Source organism: Hevea brasiliensis, unplaced genomic scaffold, assembly GCF_030052815.1.
Source record: "Hevea brasiliensis isolate MT/VB/25A 57/8 unplaced genomic scaffold, ASM3005281v1 Scaf394, whole genome shotgun sequence".
NCBI classification, from domain to species: Eukaryota; Viridiplantae; Streptophyta; class Magnoliopsida; order Malpighiales; family Euphorbiaceae; genus Hevea; species Hevea brasiliensis.
In genome coordinates this window covers 11,674-23,256 of record NW_026614911.1, presented here as the reverse complement: position 1 = coordinate 23,256, position 11,583 = coordinate 11,674, and the positions used below count along the sequence as shown (strand labels likewise).

Here is an 11,583-nt window from a genome sequence, read left to right as displayed (position 1 = left end):
GGACCATGAGAAATTTGGGTGGTTCCTCCATCCAGGGTTGTAAGTATTTGAATATGGATTGTTGGGCTACCTCTGGTTGAAGTTTCCTCCATTATTCACATAGTTCATCTGTTTTGTGGAGGGTTCATTGAAATTACTGTATTCTAAATTCATGTATCCTCCTCCATAGCTGTCCTCATATTTACTGTTTGTACCAACTGCTTTGGCTTACATTCTTTCGAGTTTCCTTGTGAGCTGATCAAATTGAGCATTTATCATGCTTAGGGAATCTACTTCTAGTACCCTTGCAGTTTGCCTTGCATTTCCTCTTTCATTTGACCACTCATAATTATGGTATGCAACCCTTTCTAGAAGTTCAAGTGCTTGTGGCACTGTTTTCTCCATTAAATCACCCTCTGCAGCTGAATCAACTGTGCTCCTTGTAGAGGGTAGTAATCCATTATAGAAATTTTGCACTAATAGCCAATCTTCTATGCCATAGTGTGGACATTCCCTCTGCAGATCTTTATATCTTTCCTATGCGTCATAGAGTGATTCCCCTTTCTTTTGTTTGAAGGTGTTGAGCTCAAGCCTCAGTTTTTCAGTCTTTGCAGGTGGAAAATACCTTGCTAGAAAAGCATGAGAGAGGTTTTCCCAAGTAGTGAACGTTCCAGCCGGTTGAGAAAGTAACCACTTCCTTGCTCTATCCCGAAGGGAGAATGGGAATGCTCTGAGTCTTATTACTTAATCAGACACTCCCTTCATCTTGAATGTGTCACATAGGGCAAGAAATCACTGGAGGTGATAGTGTGGGTCTTCTATTAGTGAACCTGCAAACTGAGTTTATTGAATCATTTGGAGCCATGCTGGTTTTAATTCAAAGTTGTTGGCCTCCACTAATGGTGTAGTGACACTGGGCTGAAATTCATAGACAGATGGAGCTCCGTAATCTCTCAAGAGTCTTGGTTTATCATTATTATCTCCTTGACCGTGCTCTTGATGTTTCCTTTCCCTCTTGATGGCTTTCAGAGTCCTGTCTATCTCCGGATCACAGTCCAAAATTTCTTCTTCTTGCCTTATTCTGGTTATATACCAGATTGAGCACCTGAGAGAAAAGAAGAAAAATACAGCCATTAAAATAAAATTAGATAATAAATATAATTGCCTAAATAAGCTAAATTGCCTATCGCTTGATATTACTAAAACCAAAAATCCCTGGCAACGACGTCAAAAACTTTTTTCGCCTAGTTTTACAACCACCACAAGTGCACGGATCGCTAATAAGTAATAAAGTGATAAGTAGAGTATCATTTCCATTAGGATTTTGTTTAGCAAGTACCAATCTAGATAGTAATTTTGACTGTCTAGGCTATCGAATGTTTAGGGAATGAAATTTGTTAACTTTAAACACTAGAATGGTAATCTTAAAACAAAATGATTTATTTTGAAACAATTCTGGAATTAAGATTTCACACTTGAATCTTACTAGGGATGTTACCTCGTTTATTTACTGGATTGAGGATTGTTTGCCTTGATGGAAATCAGACTTAAGTTATCCTAAATCCTCTTTCAAGGCACTTAAGGTGTATTCTAATTAACTCAAACCCTACTTTCGTGGTGATTAAATTAATTAAAATCCTTTAAGATTTTTGACCAATTTTGAAGTTCCACAAAGGTATCAGCCTATGTCTAGGTCAGAATTCCTAGGTTCAAGATCTTGATTTTCTAATGTTAATCTTCACCTTTTAGTCGTTCAATTAACATCTACAATCATGGCTAAGTGGGTACCAACACATAGCATGTATTAAGATCACAAGAAATTAAATCAAGAAACGAATCTCAAATTCAATAAATAAAACTTAGTGTTCATCCATAATAATAATTACAAGTGCTACTCTCCCAAATCCAGAACAAGAAATCTACTCACTCATAGTGAGTTTAGTAAACATCATGTTAAAAGGTAAAAACAGTAAAAAGAAAATCATGTAAAAGAAATAAAACAATAAAAATCTGTCTAGGGAGATGAAAAGAAGGAACCGAAGAGAGTTGCAGCTTTGATCTTGTGGAGCTTTAGTTGGAAAACCTCTTTTGGCACTGATGTTTCTCTCCTCAAGACAGCTAGATTTCTCTCTTTCCAAAACTCCTCAAAAGTGCTGTCAAAAGATAAAAGAGAGAGCCAGCCAGCCACTGAACCAACCTAACAAAAACCAACCCTTTTTCTGATGTTTTCTTTTCTATTTATAGTCGTTGTTCTAGGGTTAGGTCATTTGTGAGTCCAAAAGGCTTTAGGAGTCTCATTTGAATTAGGAAACAAGAGCAGGAATTTGAGTCAAAAACTGGCTGCTACATAGTACAAGGCCCGTGTGTCACTACACGGGTCTCGACATGTAGGGCCGTGTAACTTGCTAGAGGAGAAAAACCAAAATCTTGCATTAGCACAGAGAATTACACTGGTCTGGGCCAACTACACGGGTCTGGTTACATGAGCTGTGTACTATTATTCTTATAAGGTTCTTCAAGCTTGCGCCCGACAGAGACTTACACAGGTCCCTACAGATTACATGGGTCTAATTACACGACCCGTATACTTGTGTTTCTCCATTGATTCTCTTGGCTTTCTTCTGGCAGAGAGTTACACGGGTCTGGGGCCTGGTTTACATGACCCGTGTACTTTGTATCAGCAGCAATTCTCTGTCTCTTAACTCCTCCAAGTTTTCCTTTTGCACTCCCATACTCTAGGGTTTCACCCAAACACCTGAAATGATGCAGAAAACATGGAATTAAGGGCTTGACAATAGAAATTACAAAAACTAATGAACTCAACTACTATGCATGAAAATACTTTCCTAAATGCTATGAAATAGTATACAAATGTGCTTAAAAACATCTATACAATTTAAGTGTATCATAGATCTGTACAAGGAGAGTTCCTTTTTTTAACTCATTTTCATACTTTAATTCGGATTCTTGAGATAGTTTTAAGCCAGAATGCAACTAGGACTTTCAAATCAGATCTAGAGTCTGAGTTAATCTATTTTTCTCTATAAAAGGTTCCAAAATATAGATCTGAAGCAATTCAATCCAAATTCCCTTTTTGTGCATTTAAAGATATCAATTGCTTGATCTAGTTGTTAGTGTGATTTCTTCTTCTTCTTTTGACTTGTAGAGCACTTGGAGTGCGCAGCATTATCATCAACATTAGATTCAAGTTGTTCAAATTACTTCTAAAAGGGGCAGTATGCTTTTGTCTCTTCTTTTGTTAATTTGTTTGTATTTAATGTTTGTAGTTATGTGCGAGTAGTGTTGTAATTTAGTAGGGAAATAGTTGAAGCTATGGAACATTTTATCATGAGACTTTGATTTGAGTTTAATAAAATCTAGATTTGTTCTATATTGAGTATCACTTTTCCTTTGGTGTATATTATGAATGTTGAATGTATGGTTAGTTAGGGTAGCCAACTAATTAATTATGCATAAAAACATATTGCTAAGTTAAGATAATTTGAGTACGTAATAGCTTAAATAATCTAACTACAAGTAGCACATAATGATTTAATTTCATTAAAAAGATGAGTGTCTAGGTTAAATGAACTATACTGAATGAGTTTGTTACCTTGAATTAAGATGTCTTTATAATGATTAATGCTATAATTAAATTTAATTATAAGCTACTTTAGTCTCAATTTAAGTGTGATGGTAATGGATTAATTGTAGAGTACAACTCAACTCAACTCAACTAAGCCTTTATCCCATAAATTTGGGGTCGGCTATATGGATTCGCTTTCTCCACTCTGAACGATTTTGGGTTAAATCCTCAGAAATGTGTAATGCTTCTAGGTCATGTTGTACTACTCTCCTCCAAGTCAATTTAGGTCTACCCCTTTTTTTCTTTCTATCCTCTAACCTAATGTGCTCTACTTGTCTAACTGGAGCCTCCGTATGTCTACGCTTCACATGACCAAACCACCTCAATCTCCCTTCTCTCAACTTATCTTCAATTGGCACCACTCCTACCTTTTCTCTAATACTCTCATTACGGACTTTATCTAGTCTAGTATGGCCACTCATCCACCTTAACATTCTCATCTCTGCAACTCTTATCTTAGATGCATAAATTTGCATCTTTAGTCAATAATTGATACATGTTACATGGTGAATACACCCTGTTTGCTAAATTTGTTGCAATCTGATTGTGTTGAGTATTCATAAGTGTCATTAGCCTTAGTTTATATTCTAGTGTTATTAGTTTAGCTTTAGTAGTTTAGCAAATACAAATCAAAAGCCCCTTTTATTTTACTTTACATATTCAGTTATAGATTAGGTATTTATTTTATTTGTTTTAGGTTCCTTTTATTTATTTGTGTCTCTAAGATCTGTTTTCTTGTTTGCGTTTACTTATTCCTTGTGAGATTGACCTCTACTTACCCTATATATAAGTGGTTTAGGTAGAGTATTTTTAATTGGTGCATTCAGCGCACATCAAATTTTAGCGTCATTGCCAAGGAGTGATTGTTATTTGTTTTAAACTTGAATTCAGATATGTTTATATTTAGTTTTTGTGTTTATTCTTAGTTTGCATGTCTAAAGAAGAACTTGATATAAGGCTTAAACGTATCAGGGAATTTATCAAGCATGAAGCCAAATTATCCACTCCATTCAGAGTTGAAACTTTTATTGGAAACGATCCACAAGTGATTCCTTCTTAACTTTTAGAACAAGAACCTTTAGATTCATCAAGTGATTTAGAATTAGATATCAAGGCTACTAATGCTAATGAAAATCACACCATTAGGGAGTTAGCAACTCCTGACATGTACCAACAACCATTATGCATTCAATATCCTGCACTTACCGTACCTTTTGAATAGAAATTTGGCTTTATTCACTTATTGCCTACTTTTTGTGGTATTATAGGTAAGGATCCTCACAAACACCTCAAGGGGTTCCATATTGTGTGTTCAAGTATGAAACCTATAGGTATTACAGAGGAGTAAATTAAATTGAGACCATTCCCATTCTCATTGGGGGATGCAGTGAAAGATCGGCTTTGCTACCTACCTTCTAGTTCCATAAACACATGGAATGACATGAAGCGGTTTTTCTTAGAGAAGTACTTTCCAGCTTCAAGGGTAGCCAACATCAGAAAAGATATTTGTGGCATTAGGTAGTATAATGGGGAGTCATTGCATGAGTATTAGGAGAGATTCAAGAGATTGTGTGTAAGTTGCCCACATCATCAAATAAGTGACCAACTACTCCTTCAATATTTTTATGAAGGTCTTCTTCCTACTGATAGAGGCATGATAGATGCAGCTAGTAGAGGTGCTTTGGTAAATAAGACACCTAAAGCAGCAAAGAACTTGATATTAAACATGGCTGCAAATTCACAAAAGTTTGGAGTAAGGAATAATCCACCTACAAGAAGATTCAATGAGGTAAGTACATCTTCCTTAGAAAATCAAATAGCTAATTTGACTTCTATTGTTATCCAGTTGGTTGTAGGGAATGTGCAACTAGTAAATACATGTGGTATATATTTAGCACAATGACATCCAACTGACATGTGTCCTACATTGCAAAAGGATTCCATTGAGCATGCAAATGCAAATTGGAGGATTTCCTGGTCTACCATAAATGGAGTATGATCCTTATGTAAACACATACAATTAAGGATGGAGGGATCATCCTAACCTTAGCTATGGAAATCAATCACAAAGGAACACCTTTCCTAATTGACCCCCTGGTTTTAACCAATTACAAATTTAGTTTCAAAGGCAACCACAACTAGCAGGTCAAGATCAATGTATGTCTTTAGAGGACATTGTCAAATCTTTAGCTATTAATACTATGAATTTTCATAAAAAGACAAGGGCAAGTATCCAAAATTTAGAGAATCAAATGAGCCAGATGGCCACATTTAGCAAATTAGAAGCACAAGGGTCTGGTAAGCTTCCTTTTCAACCAGTTAAGAACCCAAAAGAGAATGCATGTGCAATTGTGTTGACAAGTGGCAAGGAAGTGGAAGCACCAAGCAAGGAGACTCTAGCTGAACAAAAGGTCGACCACAGAGTTGAAAAAGAAAAAGTGGTTGACGAAAACAATAAAGAAGAGCAAGAGTCAGAAGTCCATTCAAAGGTAAGTCCTTTTATGTCACACTTTACCTCTCTGGAAGGCATAACATGACCCCGTAGTATACCTAATAAATTACTGAACTTCACCTACCGTTAATTTATTAAATATACTGCAAGGGGTTTTAGCGTATCAATTTCCTATTTAAGTTTGGTGTGGTGAGAAAAGCAGTATTAAAATGTAATTGATTCAAATGGATTTAATAAAATTTATTTAGAAATAATTGAGCATTTTTAAAATTTTGCAAAAATTCTATATGGTGCCGGCTAAAAATGCAACAAAATAGTTTTTCTAAACCTATGAAAATCAATTTATAAAAATGTATAATCTACAATTCAACTCAATCAAACATTGAAGCATATCATTTCAGTCTCAACAATTTCATCATAAGAATATAATTCATCATTTGCAGAATTCAAAAAGAAATTTAAATGTTTGCATTCATTGGGATAACAAAGTTTATATTACAAAATTTACATTAACTGAAGTGACCAAAATAACATTATAAAGATTTTTTACAATTGCTTAACGCCTATACATAAATACATACAGATACATGTACATCAAAATGAATATACAAGGGTATACCTAAAATATATACCCGAAGCTATATCCTATTCTGCTCTACGCTGCTCACTCTGTAGCTCTTTCCTCTTCCTTACCTGCAACAGCATGAAACAACTATCGCTGAGCAAACACTCAGTGGTGCACAACTATAATTTAAAACTTAATATAAACACAGTTTATCAAATGGTAAACAAGAGTTTACAACATTCACATTTCCATAAATCTTGAAACTAACATCTAGATTTTCAATAACATTTTATCAAAATAATTTCAAACAATAGTGTTGCCACAATTCACATAACTTAGGTCATGACATAAAATTTTTAATCAATACCGTGTTGTACACCATGACAAAGCAATCTACAACCTCACTAACCGAAAATTAATGAGGGAGGTGGCTAGCTAGCTATATGAGTACTTATCCGAACTCAACCTCAACTGGCAAGCCAGAGAGAGAGGAAAACATATTCAAACTCAACCCTATAGATGGAGGAGGAACACAATAAGAATTATAATGCCAATTGTGGTTTAAAAAACCAATCCAAACATTTCATTCAAATAATTTCATTGCAAATCAACAATTATATTTCATTAATAAATTTACCCTTGTAGGGTAGGCAACACACACTTTCTCAAAATAAAATTCTCAATGCAATAAAAATCATAATCATTCATATAAACTTATTCAAAACAATTTCTAATTGAAAAACAAAGGATTAGGATTAGTTGTACACAAACCTTATGTAAATCTTCTTTTTCTTGACTCAATTCTCCTTATCCTTCAAAGTCTCATTTTTCACTGAAAATACACAATTAAAGTATTTCAATACTTCTCCCAATTATCTCCAATAGCTAATCAAATAAATGCCTAATTCATCCCTAAGTAGATTTTGAAGTTTTCAATATATTCTAGGTTTAGGTCAGTTCTGGACCCTGATTTTGTAACCCCATTTCAACCTAGTTTTGGTCATAATTTGATGAAGTTTTCTTCATGAAATTTGTTTCTCTATATCTTAGTTTTATTTTCTAATTTGAATCACTTAATTTAGAGTTTTGTAGCTCTAGTTATGGTCAATTTACCAAGTACTGGACCAGTGACTAATAATGTTCCAAAACAGGGTAGATTGTAACACCCCTATTTGCATAGCCTGGTATATGTTACTGTTCCGGTGATCGGTATTGGTATGGACAATTAAGAGGATTAGAATTATGTTTAAGACACCTAGAAAAGCTCTGATTGAAAATAAATAGTAATTACCATATAGAAAAGTAAAAATAAGAAAAACAGAATATAAAAGGTTAAATGAGCCGGGAGTCACAGCGATGGCTGACCTTCTCGAGAAGTGACTGCGAAATCAGTCTAAACTCAAATTTCAAATCTTAAAAAGTGACGCCGGGGTCCTTAGGACTATTGCGAACACAGTGGAAAAGAGAAAATCACATAAAAGAATTTTTAAGCAGGTTAAATAACTAGGTTAGGGATCCGGAAGAAATATCGAATAACTTGCAAACCGGATCAGACCGGCGAGGGGCAATTTGGTCAATTCACCCCTAGAGGTGATTCCTGACCTAACTGTCCAATAAAATTGAAGAAACGAAAATTTTGAAATTGAAAATTAAATTAAAGAACTATTGAAAAATTAAAGAAAAAGAAAAAGAATAAAAATGAGACTTATTACATCATGATGATGCCATTATATATGATGTCAAAATTAATTTTAATTTTCCAACCTTTTTGACCAAGTTAAATAGCCAAATAATTACATAAAAACAAAAAAAAAAAGAAAAAAAAAGAATAATGACATCACCCAAAGTGACATAAGCATGATGGGGTAAATAAATTCTAATTAATTAGATTTTTTACCAAGTCAATTTTAATAGATAAATACACAAAAAAATAACAAAAATTAAAAGAAAAATAGTGGTCTTCCACTCTTAGCCGTAGCTCTCTCTCTCTTTCTTAATTTTCTCTCAAACCTCCATGAAAGATTACCATTAAAGCTTGATTCAAGCTTGATTTTCTATACACATAACCCTAAATTCCCTCAAAATTTTCCATAAAAGCTTGCTATCTCATTTAGAAAAGAAGATTGAAGAAACAAAGAAAAGGAAAAAAAGAAGAGAATTGAAGAATTGGACATCCAAGTTAAGGCTAGTAATTTAAGTTGAAAATTTTAGTTTATTATTTGTGTCTTTAGCTCAATTAAACTAGAAATCAACTTAAAAATCAAAAGAAAACTATTATGGGGGACTAAAGAGAAATTCTGCCAGCATTAAGGGGTATTGATATTTCATGATTTTGATAGAATTGAAGTAGTAGTTAAGTTAAATTAGGTGTATAAAGGTTGATTGTGAACTTTAATTGCATTAGTTAAAGAAATTGTGTAAATTAGGGTTTTTGGCATTTAGGGTTTGGGGAAAAATTTAGAGAAAATTTGTAATTGATGTATTGGAACCTAATTGAGATTTGAAATGGTCATTTGGAATCATTTGTGGTGTGTTTAAATTGATAGAACCAAAGTGCAATTCGGATTAGTTAGGATTCATATTCTGGCTGCTTGACCTAGGTCCTTTTCAGGGACCAAAACTGAAAATTTACCAACCCAATTGGTGTGAGGCCAATTGGGAATGAAACTAGACACAAAATGACACATTTTTCATGCAGAAACTATGCCTAGAAATTGACTCTAAGTTAGTGAACAATTAGGTTAAACCCGGAATTGGCACACTGCCACTGTACAAAAATGATCAAATAAACAGTGTTTATTCATTTGGCCATAACTTGGTCTAGGAATGTCCAAATGATATGAATTTTTACCAGTAGAAAGCTAAGACATAGCCCTACAACTTTCATAAGAACACCAATCCAAATTCTGTCCATAACTAAGTCATTTTTCCACCCAAATTTAATGGTCCAAAATTGCCAGAACCACTTAGGTGCCCAGAATTCTTGGTTTGAACTAATCCGGCCAGCCTTAGGAAAATGGCCATATCTTGGGCTAAAAAACTCCAAATGGAGTGATTAAAAAAGGGAAATAAAGATAAGACAATAAGGAACGACTTTGATGAAGGATATTTAGCCAAATTCTCACTATAGGTAGACCAATGAAATAGTACAAACAAGTAACCCAAAACTGAAATTTTGAGATTTAACCCAAATAGGCTTTGAATTGAATTTGGCAATCAATGCCAACAAAAATATGACTCAAAATGTGGTATGTGGGTGTAATTAGAATTAATATATCTAATTAGTATGAAAAAGTCAATATTTTGACCAAATGGTCAAATGAATAGTAACCACAATTACACTAAGTACAAAGGACTCAATTTTATGGGGTAAATTAAGTGTATAAAATTTAATTATTGAATTTATTAATTAGAAATAAATTGAATTGGTATTGAAACACTCTAGTTATGTGTTTTAGTGGGAAAGGAGCCCTCCAAGGAAGGAGGAGGAATGGAACCAAAACACGTCTAGATAAGAGGTTTGTACACAACTAACTCTTTTGTTATTTTTCACTTCCAAATTGATTCGAATAAATTTATTGTATGATTTATGATTTTTGTTGTGTTGAGAATTTTAATTTGTTGAATGAAATTGTATAAATTAAATGTAAATTTTCTTATGCATTTAAGAATTTATTACATGGGTTTGAGGATTGTAAATTTTAAGTTTGATGTGTTACCAACCTTGAGCATGAATTTATAATGATTAAATATGTTAATGGTTTGTAAACACTTTTGTAAATAGAAATTATTTTGAATATGATTTGAAACCACAGTTGACATAGCAATATGTTTTGAATTCTCATTAGCTTGTCTAGTGAGATATTTCCTCCACTAGATGGGGTGAGTTCCTTCCTCTCTGGCTTGCCAGTTGGGGAAGAGTTTGGATGAGTACTCATATATACTAGCTAGTCTTTGTTCCTCCCTTTTAGCCTCAGTTATTGGGAGAGTTTGAAATGTCGTGGTGTACAACACGACATCTACTATGAATTTTGGGTCATGGGTTCAACTGTGTGAATTGTTGGCAACGCCCTTTAAATTATGCATGGTTTGATAAATTGTGGTTGAAATAAATAATTTGTCAGTGATTCAAAATATTTTTGTATTGTTTCGGGATTTAAAAGAAATGTAGATAAATAGTTACTATTTGATCAAAATGTTATTCAAATGAATAATTTATATAAATGAAAATATTGATTTCTGAATGTTATGAATTTTGAAGAATTTAGAAATTTTAAATTTTTATTTATTATGAATTGTCAAAGCTTAACTTGTATTGAGTTTTAAATTATTAGTTTGTGCACCACTGGTTCACCACTCAGCGATAGCTTTGTATGCTATCGTAGGTGAAAGAAAATATAAAGTAGCTGAGCGAGATTACTGCAAGATACTGTGAAACTATCTTCGGGTATATCATAGGTATACCATTGTACATTAGATTCTGATGTAATTCTGTAATTATATGTATGTAGTTTCATTTTAGCAGTTGTATCAACTCTTTTGTAATATATTTTTGGACTGTAATTAAATACAAATTATTGTAATATTATCTTGAGATTTTATGTATTTATAAAGTTTTATAGTACTAAATTTTTAATGCTCTCATGAATGTAAATATTAATTTTGTTACCTTAATGAGATATTTCAATGTTTGATTTAATTTAAACTGTGTATTGAGTTGCTTGTGCTGATTTGTGAAATGAAATTGATTAATGGAGTTGTGATTGAGAAATATATTGGGAGTGTCTTTATTTTCAAGTTTTGAAGAACTATTTTCCCAAAATACAGACGGCACTGCCGAAATTTTTGTAAAAATTGCGGAGATTTTTAAATATCTAAAAATTTAATTTATATTTGGACTTTAAATAAATGTTTTTAATATCTGAAAAAAATTTACCCACC

The 11,583-nt window shown here is 33.2% G+C and overlaps 1 non-coding gene across 1 annotated transcript; it reads left to right on the top strand.

The window, feature by feature from the left end:
* Positions 1-472: 472 nt before the first annotated feature.
* Positions 473-579, top strand: LOC131177290 (small nucleolar RNA R71). Its single transcript, XR_009146865.1, has one exon. It is a non-coding gene; the product is annotated as a small nucleolar RNA R71 (small nucleolar RNA).
* Positions 580-11,583: the final 11,004 nt, after the last annotated feature.